Raw genomic sequence first — 20,629 nt, forward strand, 5'->3', positions numbered from 1 at the left:
ACATGAGAAACTCTTTTATTGATTGATGCAATTATAAAACAATGATCAATGCATTTTAGTGCATTACATTGATTTTAGTGCATTAGCGAATACAAAAGTGAGTAAGTAAGGTTCTTTGTCCTCAAGGAGATACCAATTCAGAAAAGAGAGGAAGAAGAAATGTGCTAAATAGATCTATGAACAAAATAATTTCCAAACCAATAGAATTTCACTTATTTTATTCAGCAAATACTTATAAGTATTTATTAGGCTCCAGGTTCTATGCTAGAAACTGGGCTTCAGAAAGAAAATACATAGTTTCTCCCTTTGAGTTGGCGATAGTGTAGGATAGACTAATAAAGAGATAAACAGACTATCCAGGATCAGTATGATTAGTAGCACTTAATCATTGGTTCTCAAATAGGGAATATTTTGCTTCCCAGAGGACAGTTGTCAATATCTGCAGACCTCTTTGATTGTCACATTTGGGGTGTGTATGCTGCTGGTATCTGGTACTAAAATAAAGATACTACTAAATATCCTATGATGAAGAGAAGAGCCCTGCACAACAGTTATTAAGTCAATAATGTCAATAGCGATGCTCTTGAAAAACATTACACTAATCATTGAGTGTTTTTGGTTTATGTAAGAGAAGTGTCTAATCCAGTAAAGGTAAGTAGGAGAGAAGGGATGGAATGTTTTCATTGAGTCTGGAGCTGAAGTTTGAAGGACAAGTGGAGATCACCAGGCAGAGGACACCAGATGTGTCAGCAGGGTGAGTGAAGAGTGCTACGGGAATATACAGGAAGGAAAGTCTAATTTAAGAGAATGATGAGGAGTGGGCATGCATAGACAACTGTCAAAGAAGGCTTCTTGGGGATATTTGATGGTTTAATCACTAAGTCATTTCCAACTCTTGTGATCCCATAGACTGTAGCCTGTCAGGCTCCTCTGTTCATGGGATTCTCCACCCAAGAATACTGGAGTGGGCTGCCATTTCCTTCTCTAGGGGATGTTTGAGCCATGTTTAAAAGAATGACTAGGTGAGGACATAGGTATATGGGGGATGGTGTTGGAAGAGTTCTCAAATTTCAGTTTCAGATTGAAGTTTATAATTCTGCCAAGAGTCATTTTGAGAAGTGGTGCATTTAAGTCCTATAAAATAACAACAACAAAAAAAATTGCATATGCCAATAATAACTTATTTGTACCATAAGGGGATCATCTTATTTTAGAGACTACATCATATTTAAGAAAATAATAGAACTCCGTTGCAATGAATATATATGAATATTTATTGCAGGTTTAATTTCCAAATATTTGGGAATTTTCCAGATATATCTATTTTATTGATTTCTAGTTTAATTCTATTTTGAGCTAAAGACATTGATCTCTATCCTTCTAAATTTGGCAAAGTTTGTTTTATGGCCAAGAATACTGTTTATCTTGCTGAATATTCCACATACACTTGAAAGAAACAGTTATTCATCAAAAGGGAAGGGACATATGTATGCTGGGCTTCCCTGGTGGCTCAAATGGACCTATGGCTGATTCATGTTGATGTTTGGCAGAAACCAACACAATTCTGTAAAGCAATGATCCTTCAATTAAAAAATAAAAAGTTTAAAATTGAAAAAAAAAAGAAAAGAGGGAAAGAAAGAAATGCTTATTCAGTTGTTAGATGGAACATTCCATAAATGTAAAAAATATGACATTATAGTGATAGATTGGTCAATAGTGTTGCTTCTCTCTTATATCTTTACTGATTTCTTGTCTTTGTTCTAGCAATTACTGAGAAAGGCAGTGTCAAACTGTTAATTATGGGTTTATCTATTTCTCTTTTTAGCACTATTAGTTTTTATTTTCTGTATTTTGAGATTTTGTTATTAGGGATCTACAAGTTTAGAATTCCTAGGTATTCTTGGAGAATTGATCATTTATTATTATCTAATTTTTCTCTTAAATATTGATAATATTCCTTGTTCTGAAGTAAATGTATAATATTATTATAGCCACCCAAGCTTTCTTTTGTTGGTGTTACATGGTATATCCTTTCCCATCATTTTACTTTTAACCCAACTATGCTTTTGTATTAAGGAGATTTCTTACAAATAGCATATCATTTAAAAAATTCCAATCTGACTGTCTCTGTTTTTAATTGACACATTTAGGTCATTCACATTTTGTCACTGTTGATATGGTTGAATTAAACTCTACAATCCTGCTTTCTGTTTGTTCCATCTGTTCTTCATTTCTTTTATCCTCTTTTTCTGCCTTCTGGTTAATCAAACATTTTCCTTATGATTCCATTTTATTTTCACTATTAACTTACCATCTATACTTCTTAAAAAATTTTAGTACTTTCCCTAGAAATTATGATGTATTTCTTCAGTTAATCAGTCTGCCTTTATAATATTCTACTTCATGTGTAGAGTTTTTTTTCCTTATGTACCACTGACTTCGAAAGAGTATACAATCATGCTTATCACTAATTACATTATTAAAAATTCTGAAATCTATGCTCCTTAGTCTATGTCTAGCAAATGTTCAATAACTGCCTATCAGGAAGAAAAAGTCCTGATTTATAGTGTTTCATAATTTCTGTGATATAACATCTCCAACCATGGCCTATTGCTAGCTACTATTGTGATATCACTAAATGTAGATTTAGAAAGAATTGAGACAATTACTGCACTGAGCCATGCAAGCTGGCTCTAGTACATGCTTTTGAGTCCATAAGCTCCCCTGGTATTGCTAAGACATGTCCTTGGTTTTTGGTTACTATTCATATTTCTTGGGCCTAAAGCTTTCAATTCTCAGACCTATGAATTTAACTTTCAATATCTAAGAAGTCTGCAATTACGTTTCATCCTCTTGCAGGTTTATCTTCTCGTAATATTAAAGATTTCAGGTTCATTAAAAATGATCTATCCCTTCCAAAGAATTTCTTTCTACCTTCAAAAAGCCTTGCCAGTGTCTCCCATATATCTATTTCTATTAACTGTGTCTGATATCAATCTAAAGACAAAACAAAGCAAGTAGATGCATCAGGCCATTCTGTAGTTGAAAGTTATTTGTGACAGTTACCCAGGAGTTGGCTGCGCTAGCATTGGTGCTTATAGCAGATTTAATTTGGAAAGGATCTGGGAGGGTTAGAGAGCAGGTTTGCATGTTTCCTTCCCAAGAGAATGTGATTCATTGGATTGATACATGTTAGGCCAAAGGTCTATGTTTTGAAGACCTAAAAATGACTGCCTTGGTGTTCACTCATAATTAGCTACTAACTCTCCCAATGTGAATCAAGTGGTGATTCTGACCTAATAAGATGAGATCTTATTTACAACGGAATTGGGGCAATGGAACAACTGTTGAATATTTGGAACCTCCTGGGAGAGTCTGCTGCAAGACAGCCTTAAGAGTGTTTCAATTCCAATGTCTTTATAGAAGGGAGAATCAGAGCCACTCATGCTAATGTTAAAATAAAGATTTTGGGGGAGGGGGTGGGTATGTGCTGAAGAGAAAAATTACAGAAGCTCAACACATTTGACTGAGAACTCAAATGCTGAGAGACTGGGAAAGTCATATAGAGACTACAGTATATATTCAGGAAAACATTTTGAATAATAGTGAAGTTTACTACACAAACAGTTAGATTAATACTTTCTTGTATTGTTGTTTCTTCACATTCCAGGATGAAAACAGTAAAGAAGGGTTGAAGAATCTTAAATCTCATTTCTCAATTCTTACTCCCTTTTTAAAAATTTTTGTATAACAATCATCACCAATATATCAACTTTCTTCTAAAGGAGGAAGTTGGAACATAAAACACACCTTTATGATAAATAAAAGCATGTAGACAGGAGTTGTAAATCATTTAAATTTCCTTTGGTATAGTGATTCCAAAACATTACTTAGTGAACTACTATTGGTATTAATCACCTTTATAGCCAAGAAATTCAGATTTTTCTCCAAATGTATGGTTTTCTTTTCCTGTGAATTAAAGAATATTTACATAATAATAACAGTTTAAATACATGAGAACCATTTTGTTAGACTACGGCTACTTCCACTTCTGTTTGTTTGTTCGTTTCTTTAAAACCATGTAGTTTTTCTACCATAAAAGGAATAAATAATCATTATTTTAAATATTGGAAAATATAGATAATACGTATAAATAAAACAGAAAAATCAACCATAACATGAACATGCAGAGAAAACTTATTAATATTCATAGAATTTCATCTATATACTTTTATGACATATTTTTAAAATTTGGAATTATACTGTATGAGTTCAGTTCAGATGCTCAGTCATGTCCAACTAGTTGCGACCCCATGGACTGCAGCACGCCAGCGCTCCTGGTCCATCACCAACTCCGGGATCTTGCTCAAACTCATGTCCATCAAGTTCATGATGCCATAAAACCATCCCATCCTTTGTCGTCTCCTGCTCCTCCTGCCTTCAATCTTTCCCAGCATCAGGGTATTTTCCAATGAGTCAGTTCTTCACGTCAGGTGGCCAAAGTATTGGAGCTTCAGCTTCAGCTTCAGCATCAGTGCTTCCAATGAATATTCAGGACTGATTTCCTTTAGGATGGACTGGTTTGATCTCCTTGCAGTCCAAGGGATTCTCAAGAGTCTTCTCCAATACCACAGTTCAAAAGCATCCACTCTTCGGTGCTCAGCTTTCTTTATAGTCCAAATCTCACATCCATACATAACTACTGGGAAAACCATAGCTTTGACTAGATGGACCTTTGTTGGTAAAGTAATGTCTCTACTTTTTAGTATGCTGTCTAGGTTGGTCATAACTTTTCTTCCAAGGAGCAAGCATTTTCTAATTTCATGGCTGCAGTCACCATCTGCAGTGATTTTTGAGCCCAAGAAAATAAAGTCTGTCACTGTTTCCATTGTTTTCCCATCTGTTTGCCATGAAGTGATGGGATAGGATACCATGATCTTAGTTTTCTGAAAGTTGAATTTTAAGCCAGCTTTTTCACTTTCCTCTTTCATCCTCATCAAGAGGCTCTTTAGTTTCTCTTCACTTTCCCACATAAGGGTGGTGTCATCTGAATATTTGAGGTTATTGATATTTCTCCTGGAAATCTTGATTCCAGCTTGTGTTTCACCCAGTCCAGCATTTCACATGATATACTCTTCATAGAAGTTAAATAAGCAGGGTGGCAATATATGGCCTTGACATACTCCTTCCCCAATTTGGAACCAGTCCATTGTTCATGTCCAGTTCTAACTGTTGCTTCTTGAAATGCATATAGATTTGTCAGGAGGCCAGTAAGGCGGTCTGGTATTCCCATCTCTTTAAGAATTTTCCACCATTTATTGTGATCCCACAGTCAAAGGCTTTGGCATAGTGAATAAAGCAGAAGTAGATGTTTTTCTGGAACTCTCTTGCTTTTTTGATGATCCAACAGATGTTGGCAATTTGGTCTCTGGTTCCTCTGCCTTTTCTAAATCCAGCTTGAACATCTGGGAGTTCTGGTTCACGTAGTGTTGAACCCTTTTGGAGAATTTTGAGCATTACTTTGCCAGCATGTGACATGAGTGCAATTGTACAGTAGTTTGAACATTCTTTGACATTGCCTTTGTTTGGGATTGGAATGAAAACTGACCTTTTCCAGTCCTGTGGCCACTGCTGAGTTTTCCAAATTTGCTGGCATATTGAGTGCAGCACTTTCAGAGCATCATCTTTTGGGATTTGAAATAGCTCAACTGGAATTCCATCACCTCCATTAGCTTTATTCATAGTGATGTTTCCTAAGACCCACTTGACTTTGCATTCCAGGATGTCTGGTTCTATGTGATTGATCACACCATCATGATTATCTGGGTCGTGAAGATCTTTTTTGTGCAGTTCTTCTGTGTATTCTTGCCACCTCTTCTTAATATCTTCTGCTTCTGTTAGGTCCATACCATTTCTGTCCTTTATTGTGCCCATCTTTGCATGAAATGTTCCCTTGGTATCTCTAATTTTCTTGAAGAGATCTCTATTCTTTCCCATTCTATTGTTTTCCTCTATTTCTTTGCATTGATCACGGAGGATGGCTTTCTTATCTCTTCGTGCTATTCTTTGGAACTCAGCATTCAGATGGGTATATCTTTCCTTTTTTCCTTTGCCTTTCACTTCTCTCCTCAGCTGTTTGTGAGGCCTCCTCTTTGCATTTATTTTCCTCGGGGATGGTGTTGATCACTGCCTCCTGTACAATGTCAGGAACCTCCATCCATAGTTCTTCAGGCACTCTGTCTATAGATTTAATCCCTTGAATCTGTCACTTCCACTGTATAATCGTAAGGGACTTGATTTAGGTTATACCTGAATAGTCTAGTAGTTTTCCCTACTTTCTTCAATTTAAGTCTGAATTTTGCAATAAGGAGTTTATGACCTGAGCCACAGTCAGTTCTAAGTCTTGTTTTTGCTGACTGTTATAGAGCTTCTCCATCTTTGGCTGCAAAGGCTATAATCAATCTGATTTTGGTATTAACCATCTGGTGATGTCCATGTGTAGAGTCTTCTTTTGTGTTGTTGGAAGAGGGTGTTTGCTATGACCAGTGCATTTTCTTGGCAAAACTCTATTAGCCTTTGTCCTGCTTCATTTTGTACTCCAAGGCCTGTTACTCCAGGTATCTCCTGTCTTCCTATTTTTGCATTCTGGTCCCCTATGATGGAAAGGACATATTTTTTGGTTGTTAATTCTAGAAGGTGTTGTAGATCATCATAGAATCACTCAACTTCAGCCTCTTTGGCATTAGTGGTTGGGGTATAGACTTGGATTACTGTGATATTGAGTGATTTGCCTTGGAAACGAACAGAGATCATCGACAAGAGAATGTTCAATCCCACCAAAAAAAGCTACCCCACCTCCAAGGGCAAAGGAGAAGCCCCAATAAGACAGTAGGAGGGGCAAAATCACGTTTATAGTCAAACCCCATACTGACCAGAGATGCTCAAAGGGCTCAAACAAAACCTTGCCTGCACCAGGACCCAGAGATCCCACAGAGACTGAGCCACACCCGCCTTTGAGTGTTTGAGTGTCTCCTGTGGGGGCATGGATCAGCAGTGGCCTGCCGCAGGGACAGGCTCTCTGGTTGCAGCAGACCTTGGACACACAGTGTGTTGCATAAGCCCTCTTGGAGAAGGTCACCATTAGCCCCACCAGAAAGCCACTGAGCAGACGACCCAGAAACTGTAGAACAATTATACCAAAGAAATTCTTGCACTGTTAAGAAAGTTCTAGGACCCACAACAGATTTCCCAACTTGGGGATCCAGCAAAGGGACTAAGAACCCCCAGGGAATTTGACGTTGGATGCCAGTGGGCTTTGATTACAGAACTTCCACAAGACTGGGGAAACAGACTCTTGGAGGTCACAAACAAAACCTTGTAAATTTATTTAAAAAAAAAAAAAAAAACCTTGGCACACTGGGAGCCAGGAGAAAGGAGCAGTGTCCCACAAGAGACTGAGTCAGACTTGCTTGTGATGTCTGGCATAGGCATGGGTTGACAGTGGCCTGTTGCAGGGTCTGGGGCACTGAATACAACAGTGGGGGCTTAAACCCTTTTGAAGGAGGCCCCCATTACCATCATTACCCCTACCATAGTTTGGCCTCAGGCCAAACAACAGGAAGGGAACACAGTCCTGCCCATCAACCAAAAATTGGATCAAAGATTTACTGAGCATGGCCCTGCCCATCAGAACAAGACCCAGTTCCCCAACATTCAGTCTCTCCCATCAGGAAGCTTCTCCACAAGCCTCTTATTCTTATTCATCAGAGAGCAGACAGAATGAAAACCACAATCACAGAAAACTAACCAAACTGATCATATGAACCACAGCCTTGTCTAACTCAATGAAACTATGAGCCATGCTGTGTAGGGCCACCGAAGATGGACAGGTCATAAGTGGAGAGTTCTGACAAAACGTGGTCCACTGGAGAAGGCAATGCCAAACTACTTCAGCATTCTTGCCTTTAGAACCCCATAAACAGTATGAAAAGGCAAAAAGATATGACACTGAAAATGGACTCCCCAGGTTGGTAGGTGCCCAATACACTACTGGAGAAGAGTGGAGAAATAACTCCAGAAAGGATGAAGAGACAGAGCCAAAGCAAAAACAGTGCCCAGTTGTGGATGTGACTGGTGATGGAAGTAAAGTCCAATGCTGTAAAGAGCAATATTGCATAGGAACCTGGAATGTTAGGTCCATGAATCAAGGTAAACTGGAAGTGGTCAAACAGGATATGAGAAGAGTGAACATCGACATATTAGGAATCAATAAATTAAAATGGACTGGAATGGGTGAGTTTAATTCAGATGACTATTATATCTACTACTGTAGGCTAGAATCTCTTAGAAGAAATGTAGTAACCCTCACAGTCAACAGAAGAGTCCGAAATGCAGTCTCTAAAATAACGGAATGATCTCTGTTCGTTTCCAAGGCAAAGCATTATACTGTATAATTTTGAATAGTAACATTTTCACCAAGAATATATGAGAGCCTTTTCCTGTACTATAAAGTATTTCATTTGCTAAATCATAATGAATGCTTCTGGTTTCCCAGTGGCTCAGCAGGTAAGGAATCCGTCTGCAATGCTAAGATGTGGGTTTGATCCCTGGGTTCCTGGGAAGATACTCTGGAGTAGGAAATGGCAGCCTACTCCAGTATTCTTGCTGGGAAAATCTCATAGACAGAGGACCCGGGCAGGCTACAGTCCATAGAGTCGCTGAGAGTCAGACAGAATTGAGCACACACGAGCATGCATCTTTTACTGAATAAAAAGAAATGTGTGAGCATTTGACTCAAGTTTTTCAATTATTTCCTTGAAAACCTTCAGTTCAGTTCAGTTTAGTCGCTCAGTTGTGTCAGACTCTTTGTGACCCTATGGACGGCAGCATGCCAGGCTTCCCTGTCCATCACCAACTCCTAGAACCTACTCAAACTCATGTCCATCGCATCGGTGATGCCATCCAACCATCTCATCTTCTGTCGTCCCTTCTCCTCCTGCCTTCAATCTTTCCCAGCATCAGGGTCTTTTCAAATGAGTCAGTCCTTCGCATCAGGTGGCCAAAGGATTGAAGTTTCAGCTTCAACATCAGTCCTTCCAATGAATATTCAGAACTGATTTCCTTTAGGATTGACTGGTTTGCACTCCTTGCAGTCCAAAGGAATCTCAATAGTCTTCTCCAACACCACAGTTCAAAAGCATCAATTCTTTGGCACTCAGCTTTCTTTATAGTCCAATTCTCACATCCATTCAGGACTACTGGAAAAATCATAGCTTTGACTAGATGGATCTTTGTTGGCAAAGTAATGTCTCTGTTTTTTAATATGATGTCTAGGACTGAATGTTGAGCTTTAAGCCCACTTTTTCACTCTCCTCTTTCACTTTCATCAAGAGCCTCTTTAGTTCTTCTTCACTTTCTGCCATAAGGGTGGTATTATCTGCATATCTGAGATTACTGATATTTCTCCCAGCAATCTTGATTCCAGCTTGTGCTTCATCCAGCCCAGCGTTTCTCATGATGTACTCTGCATATAAGTTAAATAAGCAGGGTGACAATATACAGCCTTGACATATTCCTTTCTCGATTTGGAACCAGTCTGTTGTTTCATGTCCAGTTCTAACTGTTGCTTCTTGACCTGCATATAGATTTCTCAGGAGTTAGGTCAGATGGTCTGGTATTTCCATCTCTTGAAGAATTTCCACAGTTTGTTGTGATCCAAACAGTCAAAGGCTTTGGCGTAGTCAATAAAGTAGAAGTAGATATTTTTCTGGAACTCTCTTGCTTTTTTGATGATCCAACAGATGTTGGCAATTTGGTCTCTGGTTCCTCTGCCTTTTCTAAATCCAGCTTGAACATCTGGGAGTTCTGGTTCACGAAGTGTTGAACCCTTTTGGAGAATTTTGAGCATTACTTTACTAGCGTGTGAGATGAGTGCAATTGTGCGGTACTTTGAACATTCTTTGGCATTGCCTTTGTTTGGGATTGGAATGAAAACTGACCTTTTCCAGTCCTGTGGCCACTGCTGAGTTTTCCAAATTTGCTGGCATATTGAATGCAGCACTTTCAGAGCATCATCTTTTAGGATTTGAAATAGCTCAACTGGAATTCCATCACCTCCATTAGCTTTTTGTAGTGATGTTTCCTAAGACCCACTTGACTTCGCATTCCAGGATGTCTGGCTCTAGGTGAGTGATCATGCCATTGTGGTTACCTGGGTTATGAAGATCTTTTTTGTGTAGTTATTCTGTATATTCTTGCCACCTCTTCTTAATATCTTCTGTTTCTGTTAGGTCCATACCATTTCTGTCCTTTATTGTGCCCATCTTTACATGAAATATTCCCTTTGTATCTCTTTTCTTGAAGAGATCTCTAATCTTTCCCATTCCATTGTTTTCCTCTATTTCTTCACATTGATCACTGAGGAGGGCTTTCTTATCTCTCCTTGCTATTCTTTGGAACTCTTTGGTATTCAAATGGGTATATTTTCCCTTTCCTCCTTTGCCTTTCACTTCTCTTCTTTTCTCAGCTATTTTTAAGGCCTCTTTAGACAACCATTTTGTCTTTTTACATTTCTTTTTCTTGGTGATGGTCTTGATCACTGCCTCCTGTACAATGTCAGGAACCTCCATCCATAGTTCTTCAGGCACTCTGTCTATCAGATCTAATCCCGTGAATCTATTTGTCACTTCCACTGTATAATCGTAAGGGAATTGATTTAGGTCATACCTGAATGGTCTAGTGGTTTTCCCTACTTTCTTCAATTTAAGTCTGAATTTGGCAATAAGGAGTTTATGATCTGAGCCACAGTCACCTCCCAGTCTTATTTTTGCTGACTGTATAGAGCTTCTCCATCTTTGGCTGCAAAAATATAATCAATCTGATTTTTGTTCTGGCCATCTGATGATGTCCATGTGTAGAGTCTTCTCTTGTGTTGTTGGAATAGGGTGTTTGCTATGACCAGTGCATTTTCTTGGCAAAACTCTGTTACCCTTTGACCTGCTTCGTTTGGTACTCCAAGGCCAAATTTGCCTGCTACTCCAGGTGTCTCTTGACTTCCTACTTTGGCATTCCAGGCACCTGTAATGAAAAGGACATCTTTTTTGGGTGTTAGTTCTATAAAAGGTCTTGTAGGTCTTCATAGAACCATTCAACTTCAGCTTCTTTGGCATTAGTGATTGGGGTATAAACTTAAATTACTGTAATATTGAATGGTTTGCCTTGGAAACGAACAGAGATCATTCTGTTATCTTTGAGATGGCATCCAAATATTGCATTTTGGACTCTTGTTGACTATAGTGGCTACTCCATTTCTTCTAAGGTATTCTTGCCTACAGTAGTAGATATAATGGTCATCTGAGTTAAATTCAGCCAATGCAATACATTTTAGTTCACTGATTCCTAAAATGTCGATGTTCACTCTTCCCATATCCTGTTTGATCACTTCTAATATGCCTTGATTCATGGTCCTAACATTCCAGGTTCCTATGCAATATTGCTCTTTACAGCATTGGACTTTATTTCTGTCACCAGTCACATCCACAACTGGGTGTTGTTTTTGCTTTGGCTCCATCCCTTCATCCTTTCTGGAGTTATTTCTCCACTCTTTTCCAGTAGCATATTGGGAACCTACCAACCTGGGGAGTCCTTTATCAGTGTCATATCTTTTTGCCTTTTCATACCGTTCATGGGGTTCTCAAGGCAAGAATGCTGAAGTGGTTTGCCATTGCCTTTTCCAGTGGACCACATTTTGTCAGAACTCTCCACCATGATCCGTCTGTCTTGGGTGGCCCTACATGGCATGTCTTATAGTTTCATTGAGGTAGACAAAGCTGTGGTCTATGTGATCAGTTTGGTTAGTTTTCTGTGATTGTGGTTTTCATTCTTTCTGTCCTCTGATGGATAAGGATAAGAGGCTTATGGAAGCTTGAAAACTTAACTACCAGCAATATATGAGACTGCTCATATGCCTATGACATCTTCACTTGGCTTAGTGATTTCAGATTGTATTTATTTGATGAAAAGTAAGTGAAATCATTAGTTGTTCAGTCCTGTCTGACTCTTTTTGACCCCATGGACTGTAGCCTGCCAAGCTCCTCTGTCCTTGAAATTTATCCAGTAGGTACCTCCTAATTTTATTGATGATTTTATTTACATGTCTTTGATGAATAGCAAGCTTAAAATTTCTTTTATATTTTCATATAAATTGTATTACTTCTATGAATGATCAGTTCTTTTGCTCATTTTTCTAGTGGTTTTTATAATAATTTTTATGTTTTTTACAAAAGTAATTCATTTTTTATATTATTTGTGCCAAATATTATTCTAATTTTAACATTATTTCTAACCCGTTTTGTTTGTGATATGTCATGTAGTCAAAGTTATTGATTTTGCAGTTATATATTTTATTTATTTATTTTTACTTTTTAAATTTTATTTTTATTTTTTTACATTTGTATTGGAGTAAGGACTTTCCTGATAGCTCAGCTGGTAATGAATCTGGCTGCAATGCAGGAGACCCCAGTTTGATTCCTGGGTTAGGAAGATCCGCTGGAGAAGGGATAGGCTACCCACTCCAGTATTCTGGCCTGGAGAATTCCATGGACTGTATAGTCCATGGGGTCACAAAGAGTTGGACACAACTGAGTGCCTTTCACTTTCACTTCATGGCTGATTAACAGTGTTGTGATAGTTTCAGGTGAACAGTAAAAGGAATCAGATAACGTATATCCATTCTGATTCTCACAGTATATAGCATAGTATGTATTTTCCATATAACATGAATTAACTTAAATAAATACATGATTAATCTTTTCTAATGCTTGATTTTTGCCTACTAAATTTGCCAAAATCCAAAATTGGAGATGGTATAGACTCTAATGCTACCATTTCAGCGAATTTCTTCAATATATTATAATTTTCATATTTGATATTAGAACTATCTAGTCCTGAAGGGCTGCCCAGGTGGTACACTGATAAAGAATCCACCTGCCAATACAGGAGGACTGTAAAGAGTCTGCTTGCAATGTGGGAGATCGGGTTTGATCTCTGGGTTGGGAAGATCTCCTGGAGCAGGGAATGGCAACCTACTCCAGTGTTCTTGCCTGGAAAATCCCATGGATGGAGGCGCCTAGGAGGTTACAGTTCATGGGGGTCACAAAGAGTCAGACACGACTGAGAGACTAATGCAAGAAAGAAAATGCAGGAGATGCAAGAGGCACAAGTTTGTTCCCTGGGTTGGGACTATCCCCTTGAGAAGGAAATGGCAACCCAGTCCAGTATTCTTACCTGAAAAATTCCATGGACAGGAGCTTGGCAGGCTAAAGTCCATGGGGTTGCGAAGAATTGTATATGACTGAGCAACTGAGCATATACACACATCTAGTACTGAAAGTCTCTTAATGATAGCCATCATCTTATTATGAATTGAAATGCTTATCATTATAATTTAATCCTCTAATATAATTTATTTATCATGATTTTTCTTTGTCCAGTTTTATTATTACCTCTTTTTTGTTTTTTAAATTTGCCTTTTTCTACATATCTTGGCCCATCATTTTTCTTTTTACTTATTTGTACCATTTTGTTTAATTTCTTTACCTAAACTCATTTTATGCTGGAGAATTTAAGCCATTTAAATTTACTGCTGCAATCTGTATATCTGTTCTGTTGTATTTCTCTGATTTCATTTGTTAATTTTTGGATAACTTCTTTTCTATGTCTTTTTAGGTATATATTTCTCCAATATTTGCAATGATAAATGCCCTATTTGAAAATTTCATCAGTATATATATTACACTTAAATTAAACTTCTTTAGTCTGTATCAAATTGTCAGATAATAATTAAACATTGTCAGTTTAGTCCCCATGATTTAAATCTACTTACTTTCTTTTCTTTCTCTCTATTGTGCCTCTACCATTGTTAATATAATTTATTATTTTGATAATCTAGTCTAGCAGGTGAGAGATAGTAAACAACCACAATAAAATAGATGATACGAAATTGCCACCCATTTGTGGGTCTCAAATCTTATTCATGGGATGTGTAATAGATTCTAACAATGAGCTGTCCATCAATTTTAGTTTTCAATGTTGTTATGATTGTATATTTTTGTGTTTATGTAAGTATTTATTTTGGAAAATGTAAGAAACAATTTAAAATTAAAGCTGATTTAGTCAATTTTATGTTATCCAGACAAAAAGTGAAACATTTTAATTTACTTTTTATTCAGGCTAAATAAATCATCACAACTACTTTAAACTAACTCACTAGAGCTCAAAGAATAATGTTAAATGTGACAAGAGTTTGAGGAATAGCTCAGTTAGGTTTCTGGTTATTTGTGGTAGTTGTACAGGTGTCTGATCTTGTATTACAAGGACATTAGGGTTCATTATCCTAAGACTAACTTATTCTTGGCTTTGGATCATCTTTTCTGAGATGGAAACTTCCTTAAAGGCAGACACAATTAGCCCCATGCTTTTCTTCTGTTTTTCCTCCACTATAAAACAGAGGTTCTCATTTCTCTTTTGGCTAGGCGAGTATAAAGATAAACAACACCCGTGTTGCTAGGTTGAAATTCAGGTAAGAGGATGACAAATGACTATTATTTTTACTTTTATCTTCTAATATGCTATATTTCAGTTCATGGTAGGAAAACAGCTCTGAGTGATTGTATTCACTTCATCTTTCTTGTTCAGCTTTTTTCCATGCATGAAAACCCCAAATGGGAAACGTTCCTAAATTGTATGGAAAGACTTCAGTTCTAAAGGTGTGTTTTACATCTTTCCTCTACATTATCAATGTGTGACACCAATCTAATTTTCTCCAAGTTTTGTTCTCTTCAATAGATTTTCTGTCTACCCTTCTCAATTCCACCTACTACGATTTAGACCACTCTTCATTATTTTCTGCCTAAATTGAACAGCAAAATTCTCTTAACTGATTTCCATGCATCCAGTCTCATTCTTTCCTAAACTCTTTCCCAAACTTCCATGTTTGAGGTTTTTTAAAATCATCAAATCAGAGTATGTCATTACTGTTATAAATATTCCAAATGCCTCTCATTGCCTTCAAAGAGAATTTGGCAAGACATGTAATTTCCTTTACAATCTAATACTGACACATCTCTATATTTATTTATTAATTTATTTAACAGAACCTATAACTTTATATTTGATACATTAAAGTTTTCAGATAGTAGGAATAAATCTTTGTGGATGTTGCCAATGATGACGGTGGGTATAACATCAAAAGAAATAGTTCTGGGAGGCAAAGGCAAGCAAAGTAGTAATAGAAAAGCAGCAAAGTCAAAATCTATCCTTCAATTTATTTATTGGAGTTTCTACAATTACTAAGGGATGATACATATTTAAAATGAAGTTTAAAGAATGGCAAGAGAAAAACTCTAGGCTTTATAGGTACTGAAAAAGAAGGAAATAGGCTTAATATTATGAGCTATGCAGAAGGGAGGTTGAGTGCTCTTCAGAAAGTCAGCCTGGATTATAATTCTAGTTCTTCTATTTACTAACTGGGGAGAACTACCTGACTTCTTTGTAATTTGGTTTCTTTGACCAAACGGATAATACTAGTGTATTTCTTATAAGTTCATTGAGAGAACCTAGTTGATTCAAGTAAAGAGCTCAACAAAGTAAGCTTTTAAGGAAACTTAGCTATCATTGTTTAGATTATTATTGTTTACCATATTTACCTAAAAAGAGAAAATAAAGCCTTTTGTTAACTAGGTATAAGAGAGATTATAGAAGCCATCAACTACTTCCTGCATTACAGGAAAATGCCAATTATTAAAATGTAAATAGGAAAAATAAATACGTTACCACCTGGTTCTTAGTTTAAAAGGTGGAACGCTTTGTTTCCTCCTTCTGCTACTCAATTATTTCAAATATTCTATTTAAAATTTCTGATTCTTCTTTTTTCTTTAAGAATAAAAGGTTACACATTTGATTCATAACATATATTTCAAATTCAGCATTCAGTTATGGTTGTAATAATCCTTGAAATTATAACTTTTTTGGGTAAATTTAGAAAGCATTGAATGAGGTTGGATGAGAGCAATCCTTGAGATAATTTTAGAGTATGTTCAGGTTAAATTGTGATATAGAAGCCCTCATTTAGTTTGAAATGATTTTCTTGTCCTATTGTCAATTTCTTTTACCACTTGGCTCCATTTTGGGCATAACCACTCAAGAGCAAGTTTTACTATTTTTGACTAAAAGCATAAAAAAAAAATCTATTGGCTGTAAGATTACTTTCATTTAGGGGGATGTGTATGTGAAGTCAGGAGAGAGAAAAAGGAAGATATAAAAACAAGGAAGGACAGTCATTTTCAAGGAGTTTACTTGAGTTATTTTAAGGACAAATGTAGCCTACTAATTATTTTCTTTCATTCTGTAATAAAATTGAACTTTGATGAGCTTAGGTCCAGGGAACAAAATGTGATACTACCACTTATATTCATGTATTAAATTCATCGGGTGCTACAATGGAATGATTCCTTTCTCAGAACTGATTTGTTTGGGATATTTGTGTGAACTTTTTGAACTTTACTCTTTCACTCAAGTATTAACCCTGGGCAAGATAGTCCACAGATCCCGAATTGTGATGTTATTATAAGCTCTCAGAAGGCCTAACACCACAAAAATGCATTTGTTCTAAACATAAGGTGGAGGGTTTTGAGTCCTTAAATACTTCTGTTATTGATTTTCTCAAGCAAGTAAATAATACAGCTTTTGGGTGAACAAAATAATAAAATTCTAGTATTTATGTAAATTGTTGTGATTTATTTTTTATTTTCATTGCTCTTTGCCTTAATATGGAGATGTTAAAGTCTTCCTGCTGTTTATAGAGAAAGAAAACTCTCCCAGTTTAAGTCCATTGAGCTTTAATGCCTGATTTCAGTTTCATACAAGTAAAAGCTATATTCTCTCTAACTAAAAATAAATGAAACATAGCACACAGGAGTTTGTTTATGAATGCACTGTGATCTAAGAATGAGCAGTTTTTCATAGAAAAACCAGACCTCTATGATTGTAATCTAAATGGAAGCAATTAGGCTAGTTGTTATTAGAGATTAGTACCTATGGTAGTTTAGAAAGCTTTTAAAAAAATAAATAGAATGGAAATCATAAATACCAGCTCTATCTCAAAACAAAGCAACCATTATTTCTCCCAATCTCAGTTTGTTTTCAGCACATCACAAATTCCTAAATTACCAGTAGTATCCTGGCCTTTCCTGACCTGGGGAGTCAAATTACTTTTTTCAAAGGACTTTATCAAATATCTGTCTATGCATACTCATATATATATGTATATGTATATATATATATATATGTATATGTATATATATATATATACGTATATATACACACATATATATTGTTGGAGGGTCTTCCCATTTCTGAGTCCAGTTTAAGCACCGAGATACTATAGAAATGGAAAAAAAAAACACTCTACATATGTGTGAATAAGCTTTTTGTGAGTGCTATTGTTGTAGAGAAACAACCTTGAACTTTTTTGACATTTATACAAACCTGAGTGACATCTTATTATAATGTCTTTTGTAGCATCCGTGGATTGAAAGGTGTGGTATATACAGCATTCAGATAGCTCAGTTCAGTCGTTCAGTCATGTCCAACTCTTTGCAACCCCATGGACTGCAGCATGCCAGGCTTTCCTGTCCATCACCAGCTCCCGGAGTTTGCTCAAACTCATGTCCATCAAGTCGGTGAAGCCATCCAACCATCTCATCCTCTGTCGTCCCCTTCTCCTCCTGCCTTCAATCTCTCCCAGCATCAGGGTCTTTTCCAATGTCAGTTCTTCGCATCAGGTGGCCAAAGTATTGCAGCTTCAGCTTCAGCATCAGTCCTTCCAGTGAATATTCAGGACTGATTTCCTTTAGGATTGAGCATTCAGATAAACTAATGAAATATTTGCTTGTGTGCAATTTTACAATCTTCATATAAAAATGAATTATGTTTCTGTCAAAAGATCTTCATGATTCACCATCGTACAACTTTCTCTTTCTTCTTCGGCATCTGATAGAAGACTAGCTTCTTTGATGGGACACAACACAGGAAAACACTGTGAGAAGGGCAAAAGGGAAATTAGGGATCTTCTTGTGTGTTAGCTTATCATGTAATACAGCTAAATACTGTCTCTGCACGTTCATCTGGCAGAGATGATCCTCAAGGATGCATCATCAAATCCTTGAGGATGTGGGGAGGAGAGGTGGAGATTGAGGAAGAGACAGTGATGACTGATGTGTAGGAGAATGTAAGTCATGTGCAAATACTCTTTCTCCTTTCTTTTTCCTCCTCATTTAGTTACCACTTCCCCTATTGCTCAGGCCCAAAATCTTAGAAACAACCTCGAATACTTGCTTCCCAGGTGGTGCTAGTGGTAAATAACTTGCTTGCCAATGTGGGAGACATAAGAGATGTGGGTTCAGTCCATGGGTCGAGAAGATCCCCTGGAGGAGAGCATGGCAACCCATTCCAGTATTCTTTTCTGGAAAATCCCATGGACAGAGGAGCCTTGCAGGCTTCAGTCCATCGGGTTGCAAAGAGTCAGACATGACTGAAGTGACTTAGCATGCACGGCACTGATTTCTTAGAAATTGGTTCTAGTTTTAAAACATATTTATCCAGCAGACAAAAAACAAAATAGATATAGAAGATATGAACAACAAAATTAACTATTTGACTTAACAGAGCTATGTGGAACACTAAACCACCAGTGACAGAATTTATATTCCGTCTAATGCACATGCTGCTAAGTCACTTCAGTCATGTCCGACTCTGTGCGACCCCATAGACGGCAGCCCACCAGGCTCCCCCTTCCTTGGGATTCTCCAGGCAAGAACACTGGAGTGGGTTGCCATTTCCTTCTCCAATGCATGAAAGTGAAAAGTGAAAGTGAAGTCGCTCAGTCGTGTCCGACCCTTAGTGACCCCATGGACTGCAGCCTTCCAGGCTCCTCTGTCCATAGGATTTTCCAGGCAAGAGTACTGGAGTGGGTTGCCATTTCCTTCTCCGCTAATGCACATGAATGTTTAGCAAAATAGACCATATGATATGTCATGTGTTGAACAAATTTCGAAGCATTGAAATCTTTCATTGTATTCCCTGACCACAGTGAAATTAAGTTAAATGATTTAGAAAAGAAAATAATGAAACCACTACAACGCCAACATTGAGCACAATACTAGTGAACCTGATGAATCTCATTTAGGCTACAGAATTTTCAGTTTGTATTATCAAGGCTTGTAACTTAATTAAATATTGTCACTGGCTATTAATCAAAGTGCTTATGAAAAAGATTCAAATGTCAGCAGTTGAGAAATAGTTTAATAGTCTGATCAACTTCTGTGTAAATAAACAGATGTAATTAATTTAGTTAAACTTGGAGTGGTATTTTATTTTAAAGCCAAACAAAGTATTAGTTCAAAATTTAACTCAGAACTCAGCATTCTAAATTCCCATAAAACCTTATTTAGTAAACTGTTATAGAGACAAATGGGAAGACATTAGGTTGCTAAGTGATTACTGTAATTTAGATAATTTTCTTTAAACCTCCCTTTGCATACATAAAAATATATTTATCTTTGGGCTTATGGCAACCTGACTCAATTAAATAATTTGAAGATCACAACCAATTAAAACAATAGCAGGAGTCAGGTGCTTTGTGTGCCCTGAATTTTCAAATTTTGAATAGCTCAATTTGTTGAATTGCTCAAGTCAGAACTATCTACTCAGTGATGATTTACTAATTCAAGAAGCGTCTCTCCAAAATATCTCTGTTGCCTCCTTTTCAGCACCTGCTCTTCATTCATCCTAGCTTAAACATCCTATCTTTGATTCAGACTAAAGATTACTATAAAAATGCACATACCCAGTAAGCTTTTTTATTAGCTATGTGACTCACCAGCCTTGGCAATCTAGGCTTTAGCATCAATTTCTGTAAGACTAGGGGAGAGGAGATATGGCAGGGACAGAATATATTTGCCTGCCAGGTGCAGTCTGACTCCAGAGGGACCTACTAGGTTTGTAGTGCGTTCATGTGTGCTAAGTTGCTTCAGTCGTGTCTGACTCTTTGTGACCCTATGGACTATAGCCCACCAGATTCCTCTGTCTATGGGATTCTCCAGGCAAGAATACTGGACTGAATTGCCATTCCTTTCTCTAGGGCATCTTTCCAACCCAGGGATCGAACCTGGGTCTCCCACATTGCAGGCAGATTCTTTGCCATCTGAACCACCAGGGATGGTCTCCTAATTACCCGTTTTGTTAAAACTTCAGTCTGCTTTTAGTTTAGTATAAGGTTGATGCTATCCCCCTAGAAATTCCTAGTCTTTTCCCTGCTTGATAGTCTTCTAAGAGCTCCTTGCAAAAGCTTAGAACTTATTAATTTGCCCAAAATATAGTCTTTGTTTGCTCTTCTGGGCTCCTGAACATTAGTTGAGATAGAAGTAGACCATGCTGATTGGGCTCTTCAGATTTCTGCTATTCAATCTCAAATGGATCTTCTTTGCTACTTGACAATTCCTGTATTAATTACCTTTGGATTCTGGTATATTTCTTCTTATTCTAAACTTTTTGCTCTCTCCTGAAACCCTTA

The 20,629-nt window shown here is 37.2% G+C and overlaps 1 protein-coding gene across 7 annotated transcripts in view; it reads left to right on the forward strand.

The window, feature by feature from the left end:
- Nucleotides 1-20,629, forward strand: part of FBXO4 (F-box protein 4) — a 287,893-nt gene that overhangs the window by 37,064 nt on the left and 230,200 nt on the right. The window contains exon 9 of one of the 7 annotated variants that reach the window (XR_014061362.1): nucleotides 630-754. The exons of the other annotated variants lie outside the window; for them this stretch is intronic. The gene's annotated coding sequence lies outside the window, so the exon portion shown is untranslated. The remainder of the gene's footprint in view (nucleotides 1-629; nucleotides 755-20,629) is intronic. 7 annotated transcript variants of the gene reach the window in all.

This window comes from Giraffa tippelskirchi, chromosome 8 (genome assembly GCF_054371585.1).
Source record: "Giraffa tippelskirchi isolate mGirTip1 chromosome 8, T2T-mGirTip1v1.2.pri, whole genome shotgun sequence".
Lineage (NCBI taxonomy): Eukaryota > Metazoa > Chordata > Mammalia > Artiodactyla > Giraffidae > Giraffa > Giraffa tippelskirchi.